Genomic DNA, 11947 nt, shown 5'->3' with positions numbered 1-11947 from the left:
AAAAGTTCTCTTTTAATGTAAAAAGGTGTCATGAATTTTTCTAGAATTTATTTCTACCTTTAACCTTCTGTATTGAATTTTTCCCGAAATCGGGTTTTACAAATGAAGTTTCATTACTAATTATCTAAAAATAATTCCCTTCACATCCTAAGACTAGATATAATTTTAAAATCCATAAAAATATGCTAAATAATTTTTTCATTTTTTTCCAAAATCATTGAGGTCTCAGGGTAGCTCAAATAATTAATTAAAGCCAAAAATCCCTATCCAGTCATAAAATACCTATAAATCTTAAAAATCCTGTAATAAATTATTTTCATTCATTTTTCACCTCTGGGACCTCATATACTATTATAAATCCTCAATTCTCCATTATTTTGGGAAAATCAATTTTTCTGACACCCCTTTGCAGTCTATCCTACCTATACCAGATATTATGAAAATATGAGTCTGGATCTTGTCTGGATTTTATGTCACGAATAGCTTTATCAGCTAGTCTACTTTACCTATTGGCCCTTGGTTTAATTTTTTACTCCCATTATCAAGGTTAAAATTTACAGGATGTGACACCGGAAACGGCTATAATTTGAGGGACCAATACCATGGGTTTTAAATTTCAAGAACCATACCAAAATGGACCCAAATCTGAGGAACCAAAATTTGCATTAACCCTATATTTTTATCTAAAAGTTCTATTGTGAAAAGTGATATTTTTAACTAATGCTAATTATTGATTCTTTAAAAAAAAATTGCCTCATCCATTGTTGCACACACGTCAGCAGTGTAATAATTTTTTATTATTTTAGTTAAAGAACTTCCAATGTGGACACCACTGACCATCTGCACGCTCCATTACTGGGAGACAACGTGTTGGGAAGACTTGACTTTAGAATATAAAATTTCAATTATAAAGACAAACTAAGCTTTGTAGAATTATTAATGGAAAACGAACAAAAAATTCGACAGATACAAAATGACATATGCACAGCAAGCTATATAATTTACAAGCGGTGAATATACTATAGCACATTTGTCAAAATTTATGTACTCTGTGGACCTATGTATTTAGTTGCCAACTAAAATAAGTAGCATATTATATACAAAGATCCATTTATACTTTCACCACCAAGGAAACCAATTAAGCATAAGCATTGCTGTCACATTGAAAGAACCACCATAATTTAATTAGAACTCGAGTGATTCGTGCATAAATCACGTGACTCACAAACATCGATGCAATTATGATACAATAAACACATAACATGTATAAATTATTACAAAAAGGTTCAGCGGTTTGATCTCGTCTTCTTTTAAATTGGGAACGGAGGGATGCTTTGTTCATGCCTAAAGAAATTATTTGGATCAACCTTAGACTTCACGTTCGCCAACCTTATATAGTTATCCTTGAAGTACTTGTATCCCCAAAGGCTTGATCTCAGGAAGCTTGTTTTATTAAACTGGTTCGTCCCCAAATCAAGGTCTCTGTAATTCACATAAGCTTCTCTTGGAAAGCTTGATACATGATGCTTCATGGAGTAATAGAATCTATCAATCCAATTTGTTGTGAAATAATGCAATATGTGTGTCAAATAAAGTCCCACATGGGAAAGATGAGAAGAAGTCTAAGTGTATAAATGAGATCAAGCATCCTTGGGGGGGTAAATGGGCCAAGAGGGAAGTGGGCCTCGCGCACACAACAACAGGCCACCAGGAGGGAAACGCAGTTGTAAACCGGCGATTTCCCCCCCTGCGCGTGAATTAAACGCGGTAAAGCCTCATTTTACGAAAATTATTTTAAACTTTGTTGAATATTTTTTAATAAAATTATGCTTACCAGAAAAGCCTTATTTTGCACCTGTTAAAAGTCAAGAGGCTTACTGTTTCGTTTTGTGGCCGACCGGACGCGTCTCGCGGGGTGTAGGCGAACGTTGTGTGCACCAACGTTCGCGTCGTTCCGTCTCCAACGGAACCTTACGTTGCTTCGGTCGTACCCGCTCGGCGAAACAGAGGGATGCGTCCTCCGGTGATGTGGCCATTCGCGCCTATATAAGGGACTGTCCAGGCAGCGTGAAGAAACGCTATTCCATCCTCTTCCTCTTCCCTCCCGCGGGTGTTTGCTGTTACAATTGCTTTCGCTGTTCTGCTACCTTGCTTCGCAGGAAGGGTTCGTTTGATCCTGGGGAGTGCCGCTGCCTGTTACACCGAGGGGTTGCGGAATATCTCTCAAGGACAGTGTCCTTGTGACGCGACTCGAACCGGATTTGCTGTTCCTCATTTGCTGCCGCCAACAATCTTGAGAGATACCCTGAACAATGGCTGCAAACAACGACGCTGCTGGCTCCAGTGCTGTTCCTGTCAGCGTTCCCCTGAACGTCCCGGCAGCCATACCGCTTCCTAGGCCATTCCCTGACACATCCAAGATAGAAATGTTTGATGGAAGCAACTTTAGGCGGTGGCAAGAACGTGTCTACACAATTCTGGACATGCATGGAGTTGTCAATGCGCTAACTCAATCAGAACCTGCTGCAGATGCTGATCAAGGACAGAAGGATATGTGGCACCAGGCCAACAAAGTATGCAGGCACACCTTGATCAGTACACTCTCTAATGATCTGTTTGACATCTACAGCGTCTACAAAGAGGCCAAGCAAATATGGGAATCATTGGTTCTCAAATATACTGCTGAGGACGCTGGGAAGCAGAAATTTGTGGTCGGAAACTTCTATAGGTGGGAGATGACCGATGACAAAGACATCAAGCTTCAAATCAATGAATACCACAAATTACTGGAGGAACTTCGGGCTGAAAAGATCAATCTTCCTGACGAGTTCATCGCTGGGGTCCTGATTGAAAAGCTACCAACCTCATGGAACAACTACAAACAACAACTCAAGCATAAACAGAAACAATTGTCGCTTACCGGCTTGATCACTCACATCATCATTGAAGATACCAACAGAAGGACAATACAAGCAGCGAAAGAGAAAGAGACGGCTGCCAAAGCAAACCTAGTGGAAACAAAACCACGCAACAAGAGGTACGACCCTAACTCAAAGAAACAGAAAAATAAGAAACCTGATTACAAACCCAAAGGCACTAACTCCAAATTCAAGAAGAAGGGCAATTGTTTTGTTTGTGGCAAACCTGGACATTATGCAGCACAGTGCAGGAAGAGGGCTAAGGGAAGTTTTCAAAAGGATGAAAATCCTCCCAAGCCAAATGTGAATTTGGTTGAAGGAGATGACAGCGACAATGATGAAGTAATTGCTGCAATGCTTTCTCAGGCCCTCCTCATCTCTGATGTGAGAAAATGGGTGGTAGACTCTGGGGCTACCAAGCACATATGTGCAAACAGGGAAATGTATACCTCCTTCGAAGAAGGGGAAGATCAAATTTATCTCGCTGACTCCCGAACTGCAAAGGTTCAGGGAAAGGGAAAAGTGGTGCTGAAACTCACATCTGGGAAGTCTCTAGTGCTAAATGATGTTCTGTACGTGCCCGATATGAGAGCAAATTTAATTTCTGTGGCTCTCTTGGGAAAGGCTGGGGTGAAAGTGTCATTTGAGTCTGACAAAATTGTGATGACAAAGAACAATGTTCTTGTGGGGAAGGGTTACTGTAATCAAGGTCTCTTTGTACTGAGTGTCGATATGAATGATAATGCATCTTCTTCTGTTTACTTGGTTGATTCTTATGATCTATGGCATGCTAGATTAGGGCATATTAATAGGAAATACATCAAAAGGTTGCAACACCTTAAATTAATTTCTGAAACTAAAAGTAATAATATTGGTAAATGCGAAATTTGTGCAGAAACCAAAATGACGAAAAAATCACATTTTCCTACACAAAGAGAGACTGAGTTATTGTCATTAATACATACTGATTTAGGTGATTTGAAACAAACAGAGACTAGAGGTGGTAAAAGATACTATATCACTTTCATTGATGATTATTCTAGATACACTAGGGTGTACCTGTTAAGAAATAAAGATGAAGCCTTTGAAAAATTTATCTTATATAAGGCAGAGGTAGAAAATCAACTAAATAGGAAAATTAAAAGAGTTAGATCTGATAGAGGAGGAGAATATTTATTACTAAATGATTTTTGTGAAAAAGAGGGAATAATACATGAAGTAACACCTCCTTACTCACCTGAATCTAATGGAGTTGCAGAAAGGAAAAATAGAACTTTAAAAGAGATGATGAATGCTTTGCTTGTGAGTTCTGGTGCACCTGATAACTTATGGGGTGAAGCCTTGTTATCTGCTTGCTTTTTACAAAATAGAATACCTCATAGGAAAACTAACAAAACACCTTATGAGTTGTGGAAAGGTTTTGTACCTAATCTTAAATATTTGAAAGTGTGGGGGTGCCTTGCAAAAGTTTTATTGCCTGATTTTAAGAAAAGGAAAATTGGTTCTAAAACTGTTGACTGTATGTTTATTGGTTATGCTCAACAAAGTGCTGCTTATCGTTTTTTAGTTTTGAACCAAAACACAATTACTGAAACAAAGGATGCTGAATTTTTTGAAAACATTTTTCCATTAAAAGTTGAGCATATTCCCAAAGGTGTTGAAAATCCTTCTGCCTCTTTCCAAGAAAAAACAAATCAAGTTTTGACTGAAGAATTACGGAGAAGTAAAAGACAGAGAAAGGAAACATCCTTTGGAGATGATTTTTACACATTTTTAGTACAAAATGAACCTAGAAACTTTTATGAAGCAATCTCTTCTCCGGATGCAGAGCTTTGGAAAGAAGCAATTAAAGATGAAATAGACTCCTTAAATAAAAATAAAACTTGGGTTTTGGTAGACTTGCCTTCAGGAGCAAAACCTATAGGTTGCAAATGGGTCTTTAGGAAAAAATATTTTCCTGATGGAACCATAGATAAATACAAAGCACGGCTTGTAGCTAAGGGTTTTACCCAAAAGGAAAATATTGATTATTTTGATACATTCTCTCCTGTTACAAGGATATCATCTGTTAGAATCCTTATTGCTTTAGCATCAATTCATAAGCTATTTATACATCAAATGGATGTCAAAACAGCATTTCTAAATGGTGATTTAGAAGAGGAAATTTATATGGTACAACCTGAAGGGTGTGCTGTTCCTGGGCAAGAAAACAAAGTATGTAAGTTAGTAAAATCTCTATATGGCTTAAAACAAGCACCCAAACAATGGCATGAGAAGTTAGATCAAGTTTTAATGAGTGGTGGTTTCTCTACTGTCGAAGTAGAAAGATGTGTTTATACCAAAGTTATGAATAATGATTGTGTGATTATTTGTTTATATGTGGATGATATGCTTATTTTTGGAACCAGTATGAATGTGGTGCTTGAAACAAAAATGTTTCTTAATTCAAATTTTGATATGAAAGATCTGGGTGAAGCAAAAATAATCCTAGGTGTTAAAATCACAAGAAATGAAAATGGCATCTTACTTTCTCAGGAACATTATGTTGAGAAAATACTGAGAAAGTTTGAACATTATGATGAAACTCCTTTGAGTACCCCTTATGATGCTAGTGTGCATCTAAAGAAGCATAAAGGAGATCCGATTGCTCAATCTATGTATGCACAGATTATTGGGAGTCTGTTGCACTTGATGAATTATACCAGGCCAGACATAGCATATGCTGTGTGCAGATTGAGCAGATATACTCACTGTCCAGGCAGTGAACATTGGGAAGCTCTGAAGAGATTATTACGATATCTGAAGGGTACCATGAATTATGGTATACTATATAGTGGATTTCCCGCTGTATTAGAAGGATACAGTGATGCTAATTGGATCTCAGATTCAGACGAGACAAAGTCCACTAGCGGTTATGTTTTTACATTTGGTGGTGGAGCTGTCACTTGGAAGTCAGCCAAACAAAGCATCATAACTCGATCCTCAAGGGATTCTGAGTTAGTTGCTATGGAATTGGCTGGTACAGAGGCTGAGTGGTTGAAAAACTTCTTAGCAAATATCCCATTGGGAGACAAGCCAACGCCATCAATATCATTACACTGTGATAACCAGGCATCAATAGCCACGGCCAAAAATAAAACATTTAATGGCAAAAGCAGACACATTCGATTGAGACACAATATTTTAAGGCAGCTGCTAAAGGACGAGGTGATCTCAATCGATTTTGTGAGGTCAGAAATGAACCTAGCAGATCCATTAACAAAACCCCTAGGGAGGAAACAAATTATCGAAACATCGAGGGGAATGGGACTAAAGCCAGTATGATTACGACAGCGATGGCAACCCAACCTTTGTGATTGGTGATCCCATGAAGAAGGTTCAATGGGTAAGAACAAGTCGCTCGTTAGTACTGCTAGCACTAAACCAAAATTACTAGTCCCTTCCTATGATGTGTGAGAAAGTGCTAGATTGCATATTGGAGGGTTGAGCAAAGCTCTTAATGATTTCAAATCCTACGGGATGGTGTATTCAGTGCAGGTACACTTAAATGAAATCACCTCTACGAATGTGGAGTGGGGCCGCTCCTATGAGATCATGGCAAAATCTCTAGAGCATTCGTTATGCACCAGGCACGCGCACGGCCGTTATAACGCGCAAAACCGTCGTTAACAGCGGAAATGTGGGGGTATAATCTGACTTTTAATGCCTCTAGTACACGCCGAAGAGATGACAGTTCATAGAAGCAGGCTTCACTGGCATCTCTGTGTACTAAGTGTTATCAGTCTAGGTCTAGTTCATAGTCGCAAGAACCACTAGATACAATGATTATACCCATGTGTGTAACTCTGGCTCTTTATTTGACACATGTGGGGGATTGTTGTGAAATAATGCAATATGTGTGTCAAATAAAGTCCCACATGGGAAAGATGAGAAGAAGTCTAAGTGTATAAATGAGATCAAGCATCCTTGGGGGGGTAAATGGGCCAAGAGGGAAGTGGGCCTCGCGCACACAACAACAGGCCACCAGGAGGGAAACGCAGTTGTAAACCGGCGATTTCCCCCCTGCGCGTGAATTAAACGCGGTAAAGCCTCATTTTACGAAAATTATTTTAAACTTTGTTGAATATTTTTTAATAAAATTATGCTTACCAGAAAAGCCTTATTTTGGACCTGTTAAAAGTCAAGAGGCTTACTGTTTCGTTTTGTGGCCGACCGGACGCGTCTCGCGGGGTGTAGGCGAACGTTGTGTGCACCAACGTTCGCGTCGTTCCGTCTCCAACGGAACCTTACGTTGCTTCGGTCGTACCCGCTCGGCGAAACAGAGGGATGCGTCCTCCGGTGATGTGGCCATTCGCGCCTATATAAGGGACTGTCCAGGCAGCGTGAAGAAACACTGTTCCATCCTCTTCCTCTTCTCTCCCGCTGTGTTTGCTGTTACAATTGCTTTCGCTGTTCTGCTACCTTGCTTCGCAGGAAGGGTTCGTTTGATCCTGGGGAGTGCCGCTGCCTGTTACACCGAGGGGTTGCGGAATATCTCTCAAGGACAGTGTCCTTGTGACGCGACTCGAACCGGATTTGCTATCCCTCATTTGCTGCCGCCAACACAATTCATGTGCTTTTCCATGCTCTTCTCTCCGTCTAGCCACCCTGTTACATATTGTATCTTAAAGAGTGTTCCATTTCTATGAGGAAACGGAGTTGCAGATTCTGGGATTTTGCTCATCATTCCTCCATATGGATTCCAAATCATCAAAGGCCCATCTTCTTGCAGAAAAACTTTCCATAGAGAATCCAAAGCAGCTTCAGGAATGACTTGCCTCGCAAAATCTGACTTGGCCTTGAAGTATGCCTTGGAAGTGGATTTCCCTTGGAGAAGAATTTTTGGGTGTGTGTTGTTTGGATAGCCAGCAATATAAAGCACAGATTTGATCCAACTAATTTCCAAACAATCCGTTTTGCTGAGACCTAATTCTGGAAAACTTTTCTTCATCACTTGGAGAAGCTTATTGGCCCTACCTAGAAAAAGAGAATTATATGAAGTTGAAACAGTTTTTTTACCCGCAACACTAGAATTTGTTACCTGAATCAGTACTCTCAAGAACAGATTGTGATCAATGTTTGGTGCCACTTGCTGCCATTTATGTAGAATTTGGTTTGCATTTTGTTCTAAAGTTTTGGTAACCGTAAAGACCGTTACAGTGGGTGGAACTTTTACAAGTTTGATTTGCCACCACAAGATAATCCCAAAGCTCCCACCTCCTCCACCTCTAATGGCCCAAAATAAGTCTTCTCCCATGGTTGATCTGTCAAGAATCTTGCCATTAGCATCCACAATTCACGCGTCAATGACGTTGTCGGCTCCAAGGCCAAACTTTCTCATCATAGAGCCATATGCACCACCTGTAATGTGACCACCAATGCCTAAGCTTGTGCAGAGGCCAGCGGGGAAGCCATGGACTTGACTTTTCTCTGAAATTCTGTAGTAAACTTCTCCAATGGTTGCACCAGCTTGAATCCAAGCCGTGTTTCGTGCTATATCAACATGGATGGCACGAAGTTTGGAGAGATCTAGGACCATGAATGGCTTTTCTATAAGAGAAACATATGAAAGCCCTTCATAGTCATGACCTCCACTGCGCACTCTCATGTGGATCTTGAGGATTTTTGCACATATGATAGCTACTTGAACATGAGAATCCTCCGAGGGAGTGAATATGAATTCAGGTTTTGGCATTGAAGGCAGCAAGTACTTTAGATTTTGGGCTGTGGATTCAAGGACTGAAGTGAAAGAAGCATTGTTTGGAGTGTAAAATGATGTCGGAAATGGGATTTGATTACGAGATTTTCCTTGAAGACAACGAGTGAATCTTTCTTGACTTGAAAATGAAGTAGTTGATGAAACTAGAAAGAAGGAAAACGCAAGAATCACCAAGAATAGCGAACTTGGAGACCCCATAGTTTTAGGAATTCGGTGTGGCTTCTTCTATGCAGAGAAATGCATTTTCTGTCTGCTTATATGCGCTGAACTTGATGCCAGTTTATAGTGGCGATATACGTGTAATTTAGCTCATACAGGCGTCATCTTTAAGAAGGAAAATTGATTGATTTAGTGGAGGACATTTTTTCTTTATTTTTATATTTTTTTGACTAAAAATCTGTTGGAAGAGTTGACATTATGACATTGTGGAATGTTATTATTGCCGCAAATTTCTATTCCCGCAAAGCAAGTGGTACTCCTCTAGTCCTTAATATAGGACCCAATTGTTGAGTTAGTTTTTGTCCTAAATATAAGACCCATTTCTCATATTTATCATTTTTCTCTAAATTACTCTTATAGATACTCTTTCAACCATAATCAAGTAGAAAAGAAAGAGGAGATATTATGAAAGATAATTATGGTATTTTAGGAAAAACGTGTCATATTTCTTATAATTAACTAACTTACCTAACTTTCTTAATCTAATCAAATTAGTTAAATAAGTTTTATATTAAGGATCGGAAGAGTAATATTTATTTGTTGTGTCCGCAAGAAATTTTATTCTTTCAGGGATTTTTTTTCCCCCTAACACTTCCTTAATGTGTGGTGCAAAGCCACTAACCCAAGATCTAGAATTCCACTGCATAAAGCCATCCATTATTACATGAAGCGAGTGTAAAAGCTTATGGAACAAAAAAACAAAAGATAAAGCAATATGGAAAGCATATATTCTGCAATATATATAATATTTAGAAGGAAAAATATATTTGAGAACTCATATTTTAAATATATAGATTAAAGAATATATGAAGTTATATCTCTTCGCTAAGATGAAAAATTAAAATCTCAAGTAACTTCAATAATAATTTTCAGAAGACTGAATAATAATTTTTCAAAATAAATAGTATTAATTTTTTTAAAAGTATGATAAATTTGGGTCTTAGTAAAAATTTAAAAACTTTGAACATGTTCACCTAAAAGTTTATATAAAATATGATGAATTTTAAGACAATAATGGAAATAATCAAGGATGTGTGTGTTACAAAGAAAAGCCGGACAAGAGGGAATGGGACATCCAAGGCTATGCCGAGCCTAACGTTTGTGAGTACATGGGCACTTCAGATATTTCTTGCTCATTTTGCATAACTCTTCCTATTTCCACTAAAATTTAGACAATAGAAAATGGGAAAGAAAAATATTTAGACAATTTAAATAATCACAATTTTACCCCAAAAAAATTTAAATAATCATAATGAAATATAGGGGAATATAAACTTCATTGAAAAGTCACGTGCCTGATTTGTAATCTCAAATGATTATTACATGCAAGTCCTTGTAATATTATCACATCCTGTTAATTTTAACATTAAAAATGGAGAATATAAAATAAATTAAGAGTTAAGTAGTGTAGTAGATAGATAAATGAAATAACTTTTGAACTAAAACTTGAACAGAGATCGGACTGTCATTTTCAAAATATCCGGTCAAGATAGACTAGACTCGAAAATTATATCAGAAATTCTAAAATATTTCTGAAAAATTCATAAAAAATGAAATAAAGGGCCTAGAATAGTACTTAATGCCTGCAAGATAAAAAAAAAGTATAAAAATAATTTATTTTAAATTTTCTATTTTTTCGAAGAATTTTGGCTAATTAATGAAAAATTGGACAAATTTAATTATTTAAAATATATAGGGTCGTCAATAATTTATGAACATATTAGAAAAAATATTTGAGAGGTTATTATAAATTTTCAAATTATTTTTAGCCTCTAGAGATGTAGAGGTCAGCTTTAAAATATTTAAAGCTGAATTATCTTGATAAAAGACTGATTTTGAAAAAAATTAATTGAAGGAGTTATAGGCTAAAATAAAATATGAGAAAATTAGGGAAACCTCTCTTCATTAAAAAGAAGCTATTGGCATAAGGAAATAAATTTTTGGAAGCAGTGCATTTAACAGGATCTAAGAAAAATTCAATCGATATTTGTGAGATTATACAGTGTAATAACTATAAGCTTGGTGGGATAAAATTTTCTCTCATTTTTCTGGTTAGTTTAGTGCCAAATGAGGAGGCAAAGGATCCAAGTAGAATAATACAATTTTGTTGAAGGTTAGACTTAGAAGAATGGAATTATGAATAAAAAATAGTGATTTTTCCCACATGTATGTCTAGGTTTCCCAGGAGGTGGCATCTTCATTCAATGGGAGGACACTTAAGGATACATATGTGGTGAAATCTTCAGGAAGGAGAATGCAAGATAAAGCCAAGTGTACAAAGGTTAAAATGGATGGTAATTAAAGTTACCACATAGTAAGAATTTGAGTCAATTTTATATATACCTCTTCTTCTCCTCTTTAGCCAAATTTTTGGCCAACTTAGAGCAAGGGAGAGCTGAACACTTTGGTTAAGAGAGAAGGAAGAAGGAGGAGGAGGAGGAGAACAAGGCAAACTAAGGTGGATTCAAGTCCTAAATCAAGGTAAAAGCTTGGTTTTCCTTGCTAATCTATGAAACTCTATGGATTGATGGTTTTAAACATAAGTTTAATGGTTGGAAACCCTAAGTATAGTTTCTATCCAAATGGGTTTGTGATAAGATATGATTGATTCCAAGTTTATATATGGATTAAGGGCTAGAAAATGGTTGATTGATAGTGGTTAAACCTTCTTGTTTAAAAGATTTCAACTTGTGTAACCTAGGGGCACTTTTTGGCCAGAGCTGGTTCACCATGCGAGGGTTTTATTTTTGTTATTTTGATGCTTCCAATAATCTTAGAAAATGAATTTGTGAAGGGGTATGTGGGGAATATGTGTTTAGAAGAATTGAAATTGAAAATGGAATTTTTGAAACTTTAGGGATACCTCTCGGCCAAGAAGGAAAGTAAGGGAAGGAAATGGATTTTGATAAATCTAAGTTCATATGTGGATTCTACATAAAAAAATTATGTAGAAAAAGCATTTGGGGGTTATTTTAAAGAAGATGATACTAAAACGCTAAAATAATGGTTAAAGGATTAGGGTTTTAGAGTTAAGTGTTTGATAGAATTATAT

General features: G+C 37.3%; 1 pseudogene; it reads right to left on the bottom strand.

Annotated features, from left to right (window-relative positions):
* Positions 1-1181: 1181 nt before the first annotated feature.
* LOC114759594 (berberine bridge enzyme-like 26) lies at positions 1182-8874 on the bottom strand (annotated as a pseudogene).
* Between the last annotated feature and the right edge of the window lie 3073 nt (positions 8875-11947).

The sequence above is a fragment of the Neltuma alba genome, unplaced genomic scaffold (genome assembly GCF_004799145.2).
Source record: "Neltuma alba isolate B1F8T4 unplaced genomic scaffold, ASM479914v2 tig00010870_pilon, whole genome shotgun sequence".
NCBI lineage: Eukaryota > Viridiplantae > Streptophyta > Magnoliopsida > Fabales > Fabaceae > Neltuma > Neltuma alba.
Note: the sequence above shows the minus strand (reverse complement) of the source record. Positions and strands in the feature narration are given on the sequence as shown.